We start from the raw sequence: 21,039 nt of genomic DNA on the forward strand, positions 1-21,039 counted from the left end.
AACAACAGGTGTAGAACTTAGTGAAATGCTTACTTACAAACCCTTAATCAACAATGCAGTTTTAAGAAAAATAAGTGTTAAGTAAAAAATAACACTTAATTAAAGAGCAGCAGTAAAATAACAATAGAGAGACTATATACAGGGGGTACCGGTACAGAGTCGATGTGGAGGGGCACAGGTTAGTCGAGGTAATTGAGGTAATATGTACATATAGGTGGAGTTAAAGTGACTATGCATAGATAATAAACAGAGTAGCAGTAGTGTAAAAGTGTGTGGGGAGGGGACAATGCAAATAGTCTGGGTAGCCATTTGATTAGCTGTTCAGGAGTCTTATTGCTTGGGGGTAGAAGCTATTAAGAAGCCTTTTGGACCAAGACTTTGCGCTCCCGTACTGCTGGCTGTGCGGTAGGAGAGAGAACAGTCTATGACTAGGGTGGCTGGAGTCTTTGACAATTTTTAGGGCCTTTCTCTGACACCGCCTAGTATAGAGGTCCTGGATGGCAGGAAGCTTGGCCCCAGTGATGTACTGGGCTGTATGCGCTAAACTCTGTAGTGCCTTGCGGTCAGAGGCCGAGCAGTTGCCGTACCAGGCACTGGTGCAGCTGTAGAACCTTCTGAGGACGAATGACAAATCTTTTCAGTCTCCTGAGGGGGAATAGGTTTTGTCGTGCCCTCTTCACGGCTGTCTTGGTGTGTCTGGACCATGATAGTTTGTTGGTGATGTGGACACCAAGGAACTTGACACTCTCAACCTGTTCATCTGCAGGTTGATGAGAATGGGGGCGTGCTTGGTCCTATTTTTCCTGTAGTCCACAATCATCTCCTTGTCTTGATCATGTTGAGGGAGAGGTTGTTGTCCTGGCACCACACTGTCAGGTCTCTGACCTCCTCCCTATATGCGGTCTCGTTGTTGTCGGTGATCAGGCCTACCACTGTTGTGTCATCGGAAAACATAATGATGGTGTTGTGCCATGCAGTCATGAGTGAACAGGGAGTACAGGAGGGGACTGAGCACGCACCCCTGAGGCTCCCCCGTATTGAGGATCAGCATGGCGGATATGTTGTTACCTACCCGTACCACCTGGGGGAGGCCTGTCAAGAAGTCCAGGATCCAGTTGTAGAGGAAGATGTTTAGTCCCAGGGTCCTTAGCTTAGTCATGAGATTTGAGGGCACTATGGTGTTGAACTGTAGTCTGTAGAGCTGTAGTCAATGAATAGCATTCTCACATAGGTGTTCCTTTTATCCAGGTGGGAAAGGGCAGTGTGGAGTGCAATAGAGATTGCATCATCTGTTGGGGCGGTATGGAATTTAGGGTGGGTCTAGGGTTTCTGGGATAATAGTGTTGATGTGAGCCATGACCAGCCTTTCAAAGCACTTCATGACTACAGACGTGAGTGCTACGGGTCGGTAGTCATTTAGGCAGGTTACCTTAGTCTCTGTGCCCAAGAACACTATGTTGGTCTGCTTGTTACTTACCTCGAAGCGAGCATAGAAGTAATTTAGCTCGTATGGTTGGCTCGTATCAATGCGCAGCTTGCGGCTGTGCTTCCCTTTGGAGTCTGTAATAGTTTGCAAGCTCTGCCACATCCGACGTGCGTCAAAGCCGGTGTAGTACGATTCAATCTTAGTCCTGTATTGACGCTTTGCCTGTTTAATGATTCGTCGGCGGGCATAGTGGGATTTTTTTTTACAGTGGGGCAAAAAAGTATTTAGTCAGCCACCAATTGTGCAAGTTCTCCCACTTAAAAAGATGAGAGGCCTGTAATTTTCATCATAGGTACACTTCAACTATGATAGACAAAATGAGAAGAAAAAAAATCCAGAAAATCACATTGTAGGATTTTTTTATGAATTTATTTGCAAATTATGGTGGAAAATAAGTATTTGGTCACCTACAAACAAGCAAGATTTCTGGCTCTCACAGACCTGTAACTTCTTCTTTAAGAGGCTCTTCTGTCCTCCACTCATTACCTGTATTAATGGCACCTGTTTGAACTTGTTATCAGTATAAAAGACACCTGTCCACAACCTCAAATAGTCACACTCCAAACTCCACTATGGCCAAGACCAAAGAGCTGTCAAAGGACACCATAAACAAAATTGTAGACCTGTACCAGGCTGGGAAGACTGAATCTGCAATAGGTAAGCAGCTTGGTTTGAAGAAATCCACACACCGCCCGGGCAACGAAGGAGTGGCTTCGTAAGAAGCATTTCAAGATCATGGAGTGGCCTAGCCAGTCTCCAGATCTCAACCCCATAGAAAATCTTTGGAGGGAGTTGAAAGTCCGTGTTGCCCAGCAACAGCCCCAAAACATCACTGCTCTAGAGGAGATCTGCATGGAGGAATGGGCCAAAATACCAGCAACAGTGTGTGAAAACCTTGTGAAGACTTACAGAAAACGTTTTACCTCTGTCATTGCCAACAAAGGGTAAATAACAAAGTATTGAGATAAGCTTGTTATTGACCAAATTCTTATTTTCCACCATAATTTGCAAATACTTACATTACAAATCCTACAATGTGATTTTCTGGATTTTTTTCCCCCTCATTTTGCCTGTCATAGTTGAAGTGTACCTATGATGAAAATTCCAGGCCTCTCTTATCTTTTTAAGTTGGAGAACATGCACAGTTGGAGAACATGCACAGTTGGTGGCTGACTAAATACTTTTTTGCCCCACTGTAAGATTCCGGGTTAGAGTCCTGCTCCTTGAAAGCGGCAGCTCTAGCCTTTAGCTCAGTGTGGATGTTGCCTGTAGTCCATGGCTTTTGGTTTGGGTATGTACTAGAGGTCGACCGATTAATCGGCATGTCCGATTTAATTAGGGCCGATTTTTCAAGTTTTCACAACAATTGCATTTTTGGATGCCGATTACATTGCATTCCACGAGGAAACTGTATGGCAGGCTGACCACCTGTTACGCGAGTGCAGCAAGGAGCCAAGGGTAGTTGCTAGCTAGCTAGCTAGCTAGCATTAAACTTATCTTAAAAAAACAATCAATCTTCACATAATCACTAGTTAACTACACATAGTTGATGATATTACTAGGTTAACTAGCTTGTCTTGTTGCATATAATCAATGCGGTGCCTGTTAATTAATCATCAAATCACAGCCTGCTTCACCAAACCTGTGATGATTTAACAAAGGCGCATTTGCGAAGATGGCACATTCAGTGCATGAATGTGACTAAAGATAAACATCTTTTGCCTTTCTTAAAATCAGTACACAGAAGCATTTTTTTTAAAAAACCTGCATATTTAGTTCAAATAAATTCATGTTAGCAGGCAATATAAACAAGGGAAATTGTCACTTCTCTTGCGTTCATTGCACGCAGTGTCCGGGTGTATGCAACCGTTTCGGCCGCCTGGCTCGTCCCGAACTAATTTTCCAGAATTGTATATAATTATGACATAACATTGAAGGTTGTGCAATGTAACAGCAGTATTTAGACTTAGGAACTGTTCCGTATTTCACTGAAAGAATAAATGTTTTGTTTTCGAACTTCAATCATTTCCGGATTTGGCATGTTAATGACCCAAGGCTCGTATTTCTGTGTTTATTATATTATAATTAAGTCTATGATTGAATTTTTGATAGAGCAGTCTGACTGAGCGGTGGTAGGCAGCAGCAGGCTCGTAAGTATTCACTCAAACTTTACTGTTTGCCAGCAGCTCTTAGCAATGCTTGATCACAGTGCTGTTTATGACTTCAAGCCTATCAACTCCTGAGATTAGGCTGGCAATACCAAAGTGCCTATTTGAACATCCAATAGTCAAAGGTATATGAAATACAAATGGTATAGAGAGAAATAGTCGACGTATCATAATCCATATAACTGCAACCTAATATTTCTTTACTGGGAATATTGAACCAACAGCTTTCATATGTTCTGAGCAAGGAACTTAAACGTCAGCTTTTTTTTTACATGGCACATATTGCACTTTTACTTTCTTCTCCAACACTCTTTTTCTATTATTTAAACAAAATTGAGCATGTTTCATTATTTGAAACTAAATAGATTTTATATATTAAGTTAAAATAAGTGTTCATTGATCATTCATTATTGTTGTAATTGTCATTATTTCAAGTATATATACAAACATGCATACATACATACAGTTGAAGTCGGCAGTTTACATACACCCTAGCCAAATACATTTACACAGTTTTTCACTATTCCTGACATTTAATCCAAGTAAAAATTCCCTGTCTTAGGTCAGTTGTGATCACCACTTTATTTTAAGAATGTGAAATGTCAGAATAATAGTAGAGAGAGTGATTTATTTCAGCTTTATTTCTTTCATCACATTCCCAGTGGGTCAGGAGTTTACATACCCTCAATTAGTATTTGGTAGCATTGCCTTTAAATTGTTCAACTTGGGTCAAATGTTTCAGATGGCTTCCCACAATAAGTTGGGTGAATTTTGGCCCGTTCCTCCTGACTGAGCTGGTCTAACTGAGTCAAGTTTGTAGGCATCCTTGCTCACACGTGTTTTCAGTTCTGCCCACCAATTTTCTATTGGATTGAAGTCGGGGCTTTGTGATGGGCACTCCAATACCTTGGCTTTGTTGTCCGTAAGCCATTTTGCCACAACTTGGAAGTTTTTATTTTGTGAAGTTCACCAGTCCCTCCTGCAACAAAGCACCCCCACAATGATGCTATCACCGCCGTGCTTCACGGTTGGGAGGGTATTCTTCGGCTTGCAAGCCTCCCCCTTTTTCCTCCAAACATAACGATGGTCATTATGGCCAAACAGTTCTATTTTTGTTTCATTAGACCAGAGGACATTTCTCCAAAAAGTATGGTCTTTGTCCCCATGTGCAGTTGCAAACCGTAGTCTGGCTTTTTTATGGTGGTTTTGGAGCAGTAGCTTCTTCCTTGCTGACCGGCCTTTCAGGTTATGTCGATATGGAACTCGTTTTACTGTGGATATACATACTTTTGTACCTGTTTCCTCCAGCGTCTCACAAGGTCCTTTGCTGTTGATCTTGGATTGATTTGCACTTTTCAAACCAAAGTACGTTGATCTCTAGGAGACAGAACGCGTCTCCTTCCTGAGCGGTATGACTGCTGCGTGGTCCCATGGTGCTTATACTGTGTACGATTGTTTGTACATATGAACGTGGCACCTTCAGACATTTGTAAATTACTCCCAAGGATGAACCAGACAAAAAAAAATTCTGAGGTCTTGACTGATTTCTTTTGATTTTCCCATGATGTCACGCAAAGAGGCACTGAGTTTGACGGTAGGCCTTGAAATACATCCTCAGGTACACCTCCAATTGACTCAAATGATGTAAATTAGCCTATCAGAAGCTTCTAAAGCCATGATATCATTTTCTGTAATTTCCAAGCTGTTTAAAGGCACAGTCAACTTAGTGTATGTAAACTTCTGACGCACTGGAATTGTGATACAGTGAAATAATACGTCTAAACAATGAGAAAAATTACTTGTGTCGTGCACAAAGTAGATGTCTTAACTGACTTGCCAAAACTATAGTTTGTTAACAAAAAATGTGTGGAGTGGTTGAAAAACTAGTTTTAATCAATCAATCAATCAAATTTATTTTATATAGCCCTTCGTACATCAGCTGATATCTCAAAGTGCTGTACAGAAACCCAGCCTAAAACCCCAAACAGCAAGCAATGCAGGTGAAGAAGCACGGTGGCTAGGAAAAACTCCCTAGAAAGGCCAAAACCTAGGAAGAAACCTAGAGAGGAACCAGGCTATGTGGGGTGGCCAGTCGTCTTCTGGCTGTGCCGGGTGGAGATTATAACAAAACATGGTCAAGATGTTCAAATGTTCATAAATGACCAGCATGGTCGAATAATAATAAGGCAGAATAGTTGAAACTGGAGCAGCAGCACAGTCAGGTGGACTGGGGACAGCAAGGAGTCATCATGTCAGGTATTCCTGGGGCATGGTCCTAGGGCTCAGGTCCTCCGAGAGAGAGAGAGAAAGAGAGAATTAGAGAGAGCATATGTGGGATGGCCAGTCCTCTTCTGGCTGTGCCGGGTGGAGATTATAACAGAACATGGCCAAGATGTTCAAATGTTCATAAATGATCAGCATGGTCGAATAATAATAAGGCAGAACAGTTGAAACTGGAGCAGCAGCACAGCCAGGTGGACTGGGGACAGCAAGGAGTCATCATGTCAGGTAGTCCTGGGGCATGGTCCTAGGGCTCAGGTCCTCCGAGAGAGAGAAAGAGAGAAGGAGAGAATTAGAGAACGCACACTTAGATTCACACAGGACACCGAATAGGACAGGAGAAGTACTCCAGATATAACAAACTGACCCTAGCCCCCCGACACATAAACTACTGCAGCATAAATACTGGAGGCTGAGACAGGAGGGGTCAGGAGACACTGTGGCCCACTCCGAGGACACCCCCGGACAGGGCCAAACAGGAAGGATATAACCCCACCCACTTTGCCAAAGCACAGCCCCCACACCACTAGAGGGATATCTTCAACCACCAACTTACCATCCTGAGACAAGGCTGAGTATAGCCCACAAAGACCTCCGCCACGGCACAACTTAAGGGGGGGGGGGGGGGGCGCCAACCCAGACAGGATGACCACATCAGTGACTCAACCCACTCAGGTGACGCACCTCCTCCAGGGACGGCATGAGAGAGCCCCAGTAAAGCCAGTGACTCAGCCCCTGTAATAGGGTTAGAGGCAGAGAATCCCAGTGGAAAGAGGGGAACCGGCCAGGCAGAGACAGCAAGGGTGGTTCGTTGCTCCAGAGCCTTTCCGTTCACCCTCCCACTCCTGGGCCAGACTACACTCAATCATATGACCCACTGAAGAGATGAGTCTTCAGTAGAGACTTAAAGGTTGAGACCGAGTTTGCGTCTCTGACATGGGTAGGCAGACCGTTCCATAAAAATGGAGCTCTATAGGAGAAAGCCCTGCCTCCAGCTGTTTGCTTAAAAATTCTAGGGACAATTAGGAGGCCTGCGTCTTGTGACCGTAGCGTACGTGTAGGTATGTACGGCAGGACCAAATCAGAGAGATAGATAGGAGCAAGCCCATGTAATGCTTTGTAGGTTAGCAGTAAAACCTTGAAATCAGCCCTTGCTTTGACAGGAAGCCAGTGTAGAGAGGCTAGCACTGGAGTAATATGATCAAATTTTTTGGTTCTAGTCAGGATTCTAGCAGCCGTATTTAGCACTAACTGAAGTTTATTTAGTGCTTTATCCGGGTAGCCGGAAAGTAGAGCATTGCAGTAGTCTAACCTGGAAGTGACAAAAGCATGGATTAATTTTTCTGCATCATTTTTGGACAGAAAGTTCCTGATTTTTGCAATGTTTCGTAGATGGAAAAAAGCTGTCCTTGAAATGGTCTTGATATGTTCTTCAAAAGAGAGATCAGGGTCCAGAGTAACGCCGAGGTCCTTCACAGTTTTATTTGAGACGACTGTACAACCATTAAGATTAATTGTCAGATTCAACAGAAGATCTCTTTGTTTCTTGGGACCTAGAACAAGCATCTCTGTTTTGTCTGAGTTTAAAAGTAGAAAGTTTGCAGCCATCCACTTCCTTATGTCTGAAACACATTCTTCTAGCAAGGGCAATTTTGGGGCTTCACCATGTTTAATTGAAATGTACAGCTGTGTGTCATCTGCATAGCAGTGAAAGTTAACATTATGTTTTCGAATAACATCCCCAAGAGGTAAAATATATAGTGAAAACAAAAGTGGTCCTAAAACGGAACCTTGAGGAACACCGAAATTTACAGTTGATTTGTCAGAGGACAGACCATTCACAGAGACAAACTGATATCTTTCCGACAGATAAGATCTAAACCAGGCCAGAACTTGTCCGTGTAGACCAATTTGGGTTTCCAATCTCTCCAAAAGAATGTGGTGATCGATGGTATCAAAAGCAGCACTAAGGTCTAGGAGCACGAGGACAGATGCAGAGCCTCGGTCCGATGCCATTAAAATGTCATTTACCACCTTCACAAGTGCCGTCTCAGTGCTATGATGGGGTCTAAAACCAGACTGAAGCATTTCGTATACATTGTTTGTCTTTAATGACTCCAACCTAAGTGTATGTAAACTTCCGACTTCAACTGTGTGTGTGTGTGTGTGTGCGCGCGCGTGTATAATTGGTCGATTCATCGGTATCGGCCTATTTTGGTCCTCCAATAATCGGTATCGAAAAATTATAATCGGTCGACCTTTAGTATGTACGTACTGTCACTGTGGGGATGATGTCATCGATGCACTTATTGATGAAGCCAGTGACTGATGTGATGTACTCCTCAATGCCATCGGAAAGAATCTCGGAATGTATTCCAGTCTGTGCTAGCAAAACAGTCCTGTAGCTTAGCATCTGCGTCGTCTGACCACTTCTTTGTTGACAGTCACTTGTGCTTCCTGCTATTGTTTTTGCAAGTAAACAGGAATCAATAGGATATCTGTTTATGTAGTTAGAAACAGATAAGATTAGCGTTGCTGAAACGTTATTTTGTTGAAATAGAATTTGATCTCTGAGAAATTAAGCTAATTGATTGCTTTCATGGACGACTGGCTTGAATTGTGATGACCACATAATTTATTTATCGGTTTTCTACCCAAAGTTGCAAAGGAAATTTAGTGATCCATTTAATAAAAACAGGATATCAGCTAAATGGATAAAAGGGTGTGGCACAGTGCAGCCCCGAACCTATTGATGTTTGAAGAATTGTCAAATTGCCTGCTGTAAAAAAAAAAAAAAAAAAAAAATGATTCAGTGTGGTTTAGGACAATGCAGACGCATCGGAAGGGGCTGACAGGCTGTTTAACTTTGCACCCAGCCGTTTCTAAAGCCAGTGTGGCATGTTGAGTTTATTTCCTATGAATTTGGCTCTAGCGTGTGAATTGTTCGGGCTATTAGCTATTATGACCCCACAAATGAAAGCTAAGATTCCCCTCTGTTTCCCTCTACAATGTTCACAAGTCACGCATGACTCATTAGAAAGGACTTTTATAAAACTGCACAGAATTACTGGGGGAAATGAATTGTACCGAGCTGCCTGTTCAAACTACTAGCACACTGCTCGGACACCCATGCATACACCACAAGACATGCCACCAGAGGTCTCTTCACAATCCCCAAGTCCAGAACAGACTTTGGGAGGCGCACAGTACTACGTGGAACTCTATTCCACATCAGGTAACTGATGCAAGCAGCAGAATTTAAAAATCAACATGAAAAAATACACCTTATGGAACAGCCGGGACTGTGAAGAGGCACACACAAAGGTACAGACACACACATATTGTTGTATGGTGGTATTGTACATTTTGTGTTGTAGATATGTAGTGGTGTAATGATGTTATATGATGTACTGTTTTCTTTTGTATGTAATGTAAGTGCTTTAATGTGTTAGGACCCCAGGAAGTGTAGTTGCTGCCTTGGCAAAATGCTAATTCAATTGTGATCTTCTTCCTATGAATTTGGCTCCAGCCTTGGGACGGTTTGGGCAATTAGCAATTATGACCCCATTCCTGAAAGCTAAGACTCTCAGAAACATATCTTCTGTTCTCAGAAAGATTAAATAAACAATGATTGCCTGATAATCTTCCTTTTTCTTTCATGAATTTTCCATTACCGGTATGGTGCATTTCAATAACTTGAAAGCATACTTAATTCAGGCATTTGCTGATTTGACATATCTTTGTGTTGTTTATAAAGCGCCATCAAATCTATTTACAGATTTGTTTCAGATACACCTAGGGTTCTATTCTAAAACACATGTTTTAATAGAGCAGTAAATATATAGGGCAGAAAATGATTGTGTTCAGTGGAAAGCACTGTACTTCGGCGTTAAAGTCTGCCACATCTCTCCTTTGAAAGATAAAGTAAGTTAGTCATTCGATTATGATATCATTTTCCGAGAGAGTGACTGACTCTTTAAGCAGTTTGGCTCATTGGACAAGTCAGAGTTGTTGAGTGGTATGGAGGTTTTTGGCAATACACTGTAGATGTGTGTTCCAGCGTAGTGACCCACAGCTACTGTAATTGGAACTGGCCGTGTCTGCTGTGGCAGGTGGGATGGTGCAAGTTACCAGAATGTCTTGTATTGTATTGACTTTTGAATAGAATTGACATGAGTTGATTTTACTTTCTTCTTTCTTTCAACGCCGAGACCGATTTATTGGAGGACCAAAAAAGCAGATGCCGATTAATCGGCCAATTTTTTAAAAACGTTATTATTTGTAATAATGACATTTACAACAATACTGAATGAACAATGAACACTTATTTTAACTTAATATAATACACCAATAAAATCAATTTAGCCTCAAGTAAATAATGAAACGTGTTCAATTTGGTTTAAATAATGCAAAAACAAAGTGTTGGAGAAGAAAGTAAAAGTGCAATATGTGCTATGTAAGAAAGCTAACGTTTCAGTTCCTTGCTCAGAACATATGAAAGCCGGTGGTTCCTTTTAACATGAGTCTTCAATATTCCCAGCTAAGAAGTTTTAGGTTGTAGTTATTATAGGATTTATAGGACTATTTCCCTCTATACCATTTGTATTTCATTAACCTTTTGACTATTAGATGTTCTTATAGGCACTTTAGTATTGCCAGTGTAACAGTATAGCTTCCGTCCCTCTCCTCGCTCCTCCCTGGGCTCAAACCAGCAACACAACGACAACAGCCACCATCGAAGCAGCGTTACCCATGCAGAGCAAGGGGAACAACTACTAGAAGGCTCGGAGCGAGTGACGTTTGAAACGCTATTAGCGTGCGCTAACTAGCCAGCCATTTCACTTCGGTTACACCAACCTCATCTCGGGAGTTGATAGGCTTGAAGTCATAAACAGCGCAATGCTTGACGCACAACGAAGAGCTGCTGGCAAAACGCACGAAAGTGCTGTTTGAATTAATGTTTACGCGCCTGCTTCTACCTACCACCGCTCAGTCAGATACTTAGATACTTGTATGCTCAGTCAGATTATATGCAACCAAGGACACGCTAGATAATATCTAGTAATATCATCAACCATGTGTAGTTAATTAGTGATTATGATTGTTTTTTATAAGATAAGTTTAATGCTAGCTAGCAACTTACCTTGGCTTACTGCATTTGCGTAACAGGCAATCTCCTTGTGGAGTGCAACAAGAGAGAAGCAGGTCGTTATTGCGTTGGACTAGTTAACTGTAAGGTTGCAAGATTGGATCCCCGAGCTGACAAGGTGAAAATCTGTCATTCTGCCCCTGAACGAGGCAGTTAACCCACTGTTCCTAGGCCCTCAATGAAAATAACAGTGTTCTTAATAACTGACTTGCCTAGTTAAATAAAGGTATATAAAAAAAAAAATTGGCAAATTGGCGCCCAAAATACCGATTTCCGATTGTGACAACTTGAAATCGGCCCTAATTAATCGGCAATTTCGATTAATCGGTCGACCTCTACTTTCTTCAGTATTCTTAGTAGATTTAATCTCACTCAATGTTCATCTCAAAGTTCACTAGATTGATACATTTAACTTTTGAAACTTTAAATAGTTTTTTCCCCCCGGTTAGCCCCCAATGTCCTGAAATCCTAGCAACGCCCCTAGATAGCAACACTAGCATAAGCCTAGCTACTGATGTAAATAACATCAGATGCTAGGGTAAATATTTAGGCCCTATCTAACAACTATGGGGTGTTGGACAGTTTCTAGTGCCCCAGAGTCTACACACGGTAGTAGCAGCTCATTGAAAGTGCACTTTGAGTGACAGTTTGACCTTGTAAATACTAGTGGAGCTATTTTCAAAACACATTAGCCTATTTAGGCTCATTTTTGACCGTGATAACTTGCACTGTCACCTGCACTCGTTGCAGAATTTAGACCTATTAAAAGGTTTTGATATAGGCTAAATTCCACGGTGAGTGTTAAGAGTAATGGTCTCATTTCGACGCTAACACTTCTCTTTTCTGTGTCTTTTCAATGGGGACCCAAACCACTGACATTAATTCACCTATGGATTAAAAGGTCGCACAAGAACTGTCTGGAGAGGGTTGTATTATGGTATGTAGGTCCTACAATATTCTCAACCTATTTGCCAATTTATGGTGGGCCTCCCACCTCACCTAGCTCTGACCATAGCCCAGTTAGGCTTGTCCTCAAATGGTATCAGTGGAAAAGTTATTTGGTGTCAATTGTTCCTGCCCTACATAAGAAAACAAATCTAGAGGGAACACTGATTCACAGGGTGTAGAGAAGCTCTGGGTCTTTGATGGGCCTGGGATGGGTCTCTTATCTTGCAAAGGCTGAGGGAGTGTGATTATGGTCTCTGCAGAGGTTGGTCAGTGTGGCAAAGTCACATATGCCTGGAGGTTATGGGTGGGGCTAGTCCTTTGAAAATAGAGGATGCGCTTGATTTGGCTGTGCACTGGGAAGGGGAGTGAAATGTTTAAAGGGAAAACTCTGCTTTCCTGGTGCGTCGCTCAAACTGATGTGCTCGTATATTTTTAATGCCTGCCTGCCTGGTATTAGATAAATAGATTCATATTATTTTTCATATACAGTGCATTCGGAAGGTATTCAGACCCCTTGATTTTTTTTCTACATTTTGTCCCAGCCTTATTCTAAAATGGATTAAATTGATGAGGGGAGAAAAAAAAGCAATCTACACACAATAGCCCATAGTGACAAAGAAACAACTGGTTATTTTGTGTGTGCCAATGTTTAAAAATGAAATCACATTTTATTAGTCACATGTGCTGAATACAGCAGGTGTTACAGTGAAAATGCTTACTTACGAGCCCCTAACCAACAATGCAGTTTTAAAAAATACAGATAAGAAATAAAAGTAACAAGTAATTAAAGTGCAGCAGTAAAATAACAATGGAGAGACTATATACAGGGGGGGTACCGGTACAGAGTCAATGTGCGGTTAGTGTCCGGTTAGATGAGGTAATATGTACATGTAGGTAGAGTTATTAAAGTATTATGCATAATGATAACAGCAGAGAGTAGCAACGGTGTAAAAGAGGGGGGGGGGACAAATAGTCTGGGTAGCCATATGATTAGGTGTTCAGGATTCTTATTGCTTGGGGGTAGAAGCTGTTTAGAAGCCTCTTGAACCTAGACTTGGTGCTCCGGTACCACTTAGCAGTCATACACTGTTCTCTCTAAGGTGGCTGGAGTCTTTGAAAATTTGAGGGCCTTCCTCTGACACCGCCTGGTATAGAGGTGGCAGGAAGCTTGTCCCCAGTGATGTACTGGCCCGTTCACACTACCCACTGTAGTGCCTTGCGGTCAGAGGCCAAGCAGTTGCCATATCAGGCAGTGATGCAACTAGTCAGGATGCTCTCGATGGTGCAGCTGTAGCACCTTTTTGAGGATCTGCGGACCCATGCCAAATCTTTTCAGTGTACTGAGAGGGAATGGGTTTTGTCATGCCCTCTTCATGGCTGTCTTTGGTATGCATGCTTGGACCATATTAGTTTGCTGGTGATGTGGACACCAAGGAACTTGAAGCTCTCAACCTGTTCCAATGCAGCCCCGTCGACGAGAATGGGGGCGTGCTTGGTCCTATTTTTCCTGTAGTCCACAATCATCTCCTTGTCTTGATCACGTTGAGGGAGAGGTTGTTGTCCTGGCACCACATGGCCAGGTCTCTGACCTCCTCCCTATAGGCTGTCTCATCGTTGTCGGTGATCAGACCTACCACTGTTGTGTCATCGGCAAACATAATGATGGTGTTGGAGTCGTGCCTCGCCATGCAGTCATGAGTGAACAGGGAGTACAGGAGGGGAGTGACCATGCACCACAGAGGGGTCCCTGTGTTGAGGATCAGCAAGGCGGATGTGTTGTTACCTACCCTTACCACCTGGGGCGGCCCGTCAGGAAGTCCAGGATCCATTTGCATAGGAAGGTGTTTAGTCCCAGGGTCCTTAGCTTAGTCATGGGATTTGAGAGCACTATGGTGTTGAACGCTGAGCTGTAGTCAATGAATAGCATTCTCACATAGGTGTTATTTTTGTCCAGGTGGGAAAGGACAGTGTGGAGTGCAATGGAGATTGCTTCATCTGTGGCTCTGTAGGGAGGTATGCAAATTGGAGTGGGTCTAAGGTTTCTGGTATAATAGTGTTGATGTGAGCCATGACCAGCCTTTCAAAGCACTTCATGGCTACAGATGTGAGTACTACGGGTCGGTAGTCATTTAGGCAGGTTACTTTAGTGTTCTTGGGCACAGGCACTATGGTGGTCTGCTTAAAACATGTTGGTATTACAGACTCGGACAGGGAGAGGTTGAAAATGTCAATGAAGACACTTGCCAGTTGGTCAGCGCATGCTCACAGTACACGTCCTGGTAATCCGCCTGGCCCTGCGGCTTTGTGAATGTTGACCTGTTTTAAAGGTCTTACTCACATTGGTTGCAGAGAGCGTGATCAGTCTTCCGGAACAGCTGGTGCTCTCATGCATGTTTCAGTTTTATTTGCCTTGAAGCGAGCATATAAGTAGTTTAGCTCGTCTGGTAGGCTCGTGTCACTGGGCAGCTCTCGGCCGTGCTTCCCTTTTTGTAGTCTGTAATAGTTTGCAAGCACTGCCACATCCAGCTAGCGTCAGAGCCGGTGTAGTACGATTCAATCTTAGTCCCGTATTAACGCTTTGCCTGTTTGATGGTTTGTCGGAGGGCATAGTGGGATTTCTTATAAGCTTATAAGTCCTGCTCCTTGAAAGCGGCAGCTCTAGCCTTTAGCTCAGTGCGTATGTTGCCTGTAATCCATGGCTTAATGGTTGGGGTATGTACGTACGGTCACTGTGGGGACGACGTCATCGATGCACTTATTGATGAAGCGAGTGACTGATGTGGTGTACTCCTCAATGCCATCGGAGGAATCTTGGAACATGTTTTGGTACCCTTCCCCAGATCTGTGCCTCAACACAATCCTGTCTCGTAGCTCTATGGACAATTCCTTCGACCTCATGGCTTGGTGTTTCCTCTGACATGCACTGTCAACTGTGGGACCTTATATAGACAGGTGTGTGCCTTTCCAAATCATGCCCAATCAATTTAATTTACCAGAGGTGGACTCCAATCAAGTTGTTGAAACATCTCAAGGATTATCAATGGAAATACAATGCACCTGAGCTCAATTTCGACTCTCATAGCAAAGGGTCTGAATACGAATTGTGATATTTCAGTTTATTTTTCATAATTTGTCAAATTTTCTAAACTGTTTTCACTTTGCCATTATGGGCTATTGTGTGTAGATTGATGAGGGAAAAACATTAATTTAATCCATTTTAAAATAAGGCTCTAGAGTAACTGTGGAAGTGAAGGTGTCTGAATACTTTCCGAATGCACTGTACTCACAGTGCATACTGTAAGTCGATGACTTATTTCCATTGTGGTCCCTTCATTTTAATCAGTAGCTTTAAAAAATAAACAACAAACACATTTTAGGGATCTGGCAGTTCTTGGGAGATAGTCTTCCACATTTTTAGGTGATTGCCAATTTGGAAATGTAGAATCTTGAGCATAGGGAGCATTTATTGCATAGGCAGGGAGGTAGAAACATCAGACTTACAGGCCCCGGAGATCTTCATCAGGCACCTGGTCATTTCCCGTTCACAGCTCTTCCCCCGTTGGTAGGCTGAATCTTCCACTACTGTGTTGTAGTAACCACCTGGGTGATGCTTCGGCGACTGTAAAAGCACCAGTAAGACCACCACCCCATGGCAATAATCCGAACAGTCCACATAGGGGGCAAGCCTCTTTGCATCCCCTCACACTGCAGTCCACTTCCCAATCGGGGTAGCTGGCAAAGAAGACGGTGTGTTGATTATTCAAATTATATCCCCTAGCCGACTAGGTAACATTTTTCTGAGCAAGGCACTTAACCCTAATTGCTCCAATAAGTCGCTCTGGATAAGAGCGTCTGCAAAATGACTAACATGTAAATATGAAAGTAGGCTAATGCTAGCAAAATTGTATGAAGGACTGCAAGCAGCAATGAGACTGTCCATTGCACTTTACAACTCGATGGCCACAGTTTCCAATCCTAGCTAACTCGGCACATGAGTTTCCATGGAGGCTTAAGGAATTCAAACCATTAGAAATGCACAAGTTCCCTATGTTGACCCTTTGTTATAGTTTTGTATGCAGGCCAATGCATGGAAGCCCGTCGTCCCTACATTTGCTGATGGAGTGAGAGTAAGTGTGGGTTTGTGGCCTTCAGCCCACACTACGCTCCCGGGTCACAGTGGCTTTAGGGGAAGGCCGCTGCTTAGTGCCACCACATCCTCTCCTCTGTGTGATGTGGGTAGACTGTGGAGTCCCCTGGCGTGCTCTGTGAGAAACCCCACAACAAAGCAGAAGCAGCCTACATGCACAGCCTGACTGAGTCACCACATTTGCGCTTGGTCCTTTGATCCGGACACACTGTAGCTCCCACAAGCTTTGACTGACAGCACATTTTGCCTTGGCGCAAATCCTGGATCTTTCACTCCGTTTCACCAATTTCCTGGCTCATATGAATGAGGTGAGCGAACACTGTCACAGAGCATACTAGAAGCAGTACTAGCCCTAAAAAAAGGGAAGTCCAGAGTATTGTGGGTGATGTGTGTGGCGTTGAGGATGTATAATCTGTGGTCTGTGTTGGGGGCGAGGGAGAGTCTTGGGCATGGCCTACTTGAGCCGCCATGAAGAGGATCATTCAGAGTATTCCTGCCTCAGCGGATCCCCCTCAGGACACAGGCAGAGTATTAATATGCCATGAATGAGGGCAGACAGACTGCCATTATCTCTCCTCGCGATGACTCGTGAAGCCGTGCACCCTCGAGTGAGTGAGCAGGGGGGAATTTGCGCTGCTCCAGTACATGCTTTTCTTGCTGTCGTCAGTTCATCAAGGCCGTTGGGCTGCTTATCAGCGGGCGCTGCCGGTGTCCTGACAATCTAAGCTACCCGCCTTGGATGAACTAGAGTTGATGTTGTTTGGCACGCCATGTACACTCATGAGCTTGTTTGCTTGAGCTGTAGGTCTACAGAGTGACTCAGTCAAATGTAATGGCTGTTATCAGATGCGCTGAGTTTCCATATCTGTATCAACTGTAGAGAATTTTACTTTAGAGAATTAGGTGAATCCGCTGAGTCTAGTGCAGCTGCTCAGATTGATGTTATAAGGTGAGGAGAGGATTGTCGATCAGTGTAGGCCTGCTTAATACGAGCATTGCCTAAACCCAAAGCAGACGTGAACAAGTGGGAGGATCTAGCGTACCTTTTTTTAAATGCACTGTGATTTAGCTGTTTTCATTTCTTTGTGATATTTAGAGACCAAATGGACAAGAGATACGAAACGAATGGTAAAATGCCCCTTGAAGTAAATCTCTCACATTGTGTGAATGAAATACCATGAGGAGAAACACAGTCCTGTGACCACGCAGTAATTTCACACCGATTAGGCTGACACTTGGCCACAGGCGGAGAGGGAACCATGTATTTATTCTGTGGTCATGCTGTGGTCACCACTCTCATACAAAAAAACAAACACAGGTCTGCATCCATATCCACGGTTGTTAAAACTGCAATTGCAGGGAAGACTTTGAAGTAACAGGCTGTTTCTTTCTTTGTGTCATGGTCAAATGTTTGTCAAATGACTGCTCTTAAAATCGGACTGTCCTTTGAGATTCCCACGTCGGCTTCTTTAGCCTTCTGTCACCGTTGTGATAAGTTAGGCTCACCTTCTGTAATGGATCCGTTCATTGGTTAATGTTAACACCTGCAAAGTAGGCATGGGGGGGGGGGCTACTCTAATCCTGCTGTGCCACAAAGTGTCTTTGTTTTCATCCCAATCGTCTCTTCGTTGGCATCCCTAATTGGACGGAGCGGGACAGAATGGCCTCTGTGTATTAGCCTAGGCACAATCCATGTGAAAGAAAAGGAGCAGAGACGCTCGATAAGAGTGATTCCTCACGAAACCGACATAAAAAAAAAGAACATGAATTTGGGGATTTTGTTATCCATAGAACAGTCCTTTGGAGGAAGGACTGTTGACACATTTGGCATTTTGTATCTAAAAGCATAATTGATTAATAATATATCAAAGTTGACTTATGACATTTTGGGTTTACCCTGGCCTCCTTTAAGACGCCGTAGTGTTTCATCTGTAGGTGCTACGCTGCAAACATTGGTGTCATATGACGCTTTACAACTTTCTGTAATATGAGTAGTATTTAGATTTCAATTTTCTTCTATATTTCTTCTCTGCTCTGTGTACACGTGCATGCTTTTCTTAAGGAAGAGCAGCGTCACAACTTTGTTCATTTGAACAATTTCTCTCGTTCACTTAAACTTGTAAATGCCACACTTACTGAAAATGACATTCGGTAGCTTCTAGCTATGCTTGTGTAACTTTATGAGCTGGATTTGCCTCTCTTTGCATTTAGTTAGTTGTCTGATTTTTGCTATTAGTTTGTGCTAATTTTATTAGCATTCTGGTAAGAGACCCGATTGTCTTTTCTTGTGGTGTTAGCGCCCCCTTGCGTGCTGTGTTGGTAATACCATCAATCCCAGGGTAAGTGGACGGTGTGACGATATGGAAATCTGGATACCGCCCCAGCCTAAAAGGAGGGCTGTGATTTGTCACATGGCCTAGGAGGCCATGGAAATGGGCCATAAAAACTAGCAGAGATCCCACTCAGGCTGCCCCAAAGGTTAGATGTTGTAGCTTCAACCCCTGGGAGCATATTGTTTGAGGCAACAGTCACCCACAGTGACTAACATGCATGATGCTTTTGGAATATCTTGGCGAACTCTGCATTCTATCTGGAGTCAGAGTTCTGAATAGGCTGTGTATGGACCACTGTTGCTGTTTATTTTAGAGGCACATTTGTCCGAATATGAAGATGGTTGGGTGGGCGCTCGGTCGCACTTTAACACCTTTCTGTCCTATCGACAATTGCAAAGAAATTTTAGATCGTTCCTCTTTCGATCCTTTTGAAATCAGATGACAACTAAACAAAGCATGAGGAAAAAATACAGAAAACAGGCTTTCTGGTGCAGTATCGAACATGACTGTTTTGTGGACGGCTTTATTATAGCACTTGACTAAATGAAGCGTCATGAAAGTTAGGCTAATTAATAGAACGTATTGTAGTCACTTCTGAATCTACACTCACTCTCCATTTTTAGGTGGGGTGGCATCAAAACAGTAATCAGTCTCGCAGTAGAAGAATTGTTTAGCCACCTAGAAATAGACCACTTGGCGAGACATCTCATCTCAGGAGGTTGCTGTGATGAGAATGCAGCAAGATATATCGAAACATAGGAAGTGAAGAATGGGGCACTTTTGGAAAAGTTATGCAGATTCAGGCCCGAGCAAACCCAGGTGGCGTAATGTTAAGAAAACGTATTTTAGTTCCACAGGAGCTTGCTAGAACGTTATAGACGTGGTCAATATAGCCTTGATCAAATTGGGATGTGCTTGTGTGGAACTAGGCCTAGATAGCGGAAGATTGCAATCTGAAATGAAGCAGTGAGAGGAAGCCGCTGTGGACCCACTTCTTTGTTCTCTGCGCTAGTGGAATATCTTGGTCGGGCACGGCTGTCAACACCGCTTTCGTAACAGGAAACTGGTAAGCGCAAGAGGAGAACGTTGTACCTTTTGTGCAGTACAGTGCACAGTATTCTGGCATAGGCTACTAGGCATATAAGATGTTTGTGTTGTCCAACTTGTATTTTTAGAACGCTAGACTGTATCGTCAGCTTAGTGATGAGGCTGCGTATGCTCATATGGATGTGCGTGATTCCGTTCCCCTCCCATTCTACTGCTACTACAACCAGAAATTGTTCAGAAAGCTTTCTCTGCCGTCTCCGCTACAAATGGAGAGATCCATCACGCCAAAGGGTGGCTGCTCTCTTACTTGACTATAAAAGATGCCACTTTGTTGTGTTGAGTGGGTATAGCCTAGGTATGAAGTAGAAACACTTGACCAGTGCCTCCTTGAATTAATAATGTCCTCTCTCCACTTAAGTCACTGGGACATCCCTCTCACAGCACACACTCCTCTGTGGATGAACACACACACACTGAAAGGGTTTGGGGACTGCTTTGGTGGGCAAAACGCATTTAACCAGGTCCCCATAGACTGATGCACTCAGACCTATAGATCAGACTGGTAGACACTACACTCATAAACTGCATCCATGTGGCTACTAGCTCCAGTTAGCGTCGGACAGCTTCACCTCACCAACATGAACACGCCACCCTATCACAGCAGAGTGACAGCAGTGAGTCATGTTTGTCCAAAAAGGCTGTTTAGGCTCCCAATGATGCATGCTGATTCATAAGCACAAAGTCTGATTCATACCAGACCGATGATGCAACCATGCTACATTTAGCCTAATTTAGAGAGGAAGCTTCTACTTCAATCAGGCTAATGTGATTTTAAAGTCACTAATGTCAATGGGGAATGGTTGTGTCATAGCTGAGTCATTGGTTATGAGGATGGTTGCTCTATGGGTCAGGTGAGGGGAGGCTGGGGCATTGTACAGGAAGGGTTCAAGGGTCAGAGGCTGACTTTGGATGAGTGAGGAGTTTGCGGTACTAGCAGCCAGACTGCAGGCGAAGGAAGCAATGTGCTGGGTTCTCGTCGTTTTAAGACTTTCCTGCAGTCTGAGTCAGCTGGATCGACAGCCTAGCCTACTATTGAGGGAGAGATGCAGAGAAAGGGGTCAAATGCGCCGTTCCATCCTTTTTTTCTGCACGTTATTGGGCACGTCTTTTTAAGTGTTTTATTTAGGAGGAAGGAAAGTTGATCAATTTCTTTTTAGTATGACATGCATAAGCTACAGTTAAGTACATACCTCAGTTCAACGTCTAGTTTTGATTTACGTTTGGTTGTTGTCAACTAATGTTAATAAAAAATAAACTGAAAACATGATTGGATTTAGGTTTAAAGTTGGACATTTAAAAAAAAAAAATGCCCCTATGTTGATGACTTGAGGCAAATCCAATCAATTTTCCACATTGATTCAAAGTCATCACAGATTTTTTGGGGGGGTTGAAATGACGTGGAAACAATGTTGATTCAGCCA

The 21,039-nt window shown here is 43.3% G+C and overlaps 1 protein-coding gene across 8 annotated transcripts in view; it reads left to right on the forward strand.

Annotated features, from left to right (window-relative positions):
• LOC110493993 (receptor-type tyrosine-protein phosphatase alpha) overlaps positions 1-21,039 on the forward strand; it is a 53,985-nt gene that overhangs the window by 2,144 nt on the left and 30,802 nt on the right. For 2 of the 8 annotated variants that reach the window (XM_021568642.3, XM_090205201.1), the window contains exon 1: positions 16,277-16,486. The exons of 4 other annotated variants lie outside the window; for them this stretch is intronic. The gene's annotated coding sequence lies outside the window, so the exon portion shown is untranslated. Of the gene's footprint in view, positions 1-16,276; positions 16,487-21,039 lie in introns of those variants that run through there. 2 more of the 8 variants (XM_090205200.1, XM_090205203.1) reach the window with 1 other exon arrangement.

Source organism: Oncorhynchus mykiss, chromosome 17 (genome assembly GCF_057628025.1).
Source record: "Oncorhynchus mykiss isolate SJ-2025 chromosome 17, ASM5762802v1, whole genome shotgun sequence".
Classification (NCBI taxonomy): Eukaryota; Metazoa; Chordata; class Actinopteri; order Salmoniformes; family Salmonidae; genus Oncorhynchus; species Oncorhynchus mykiss.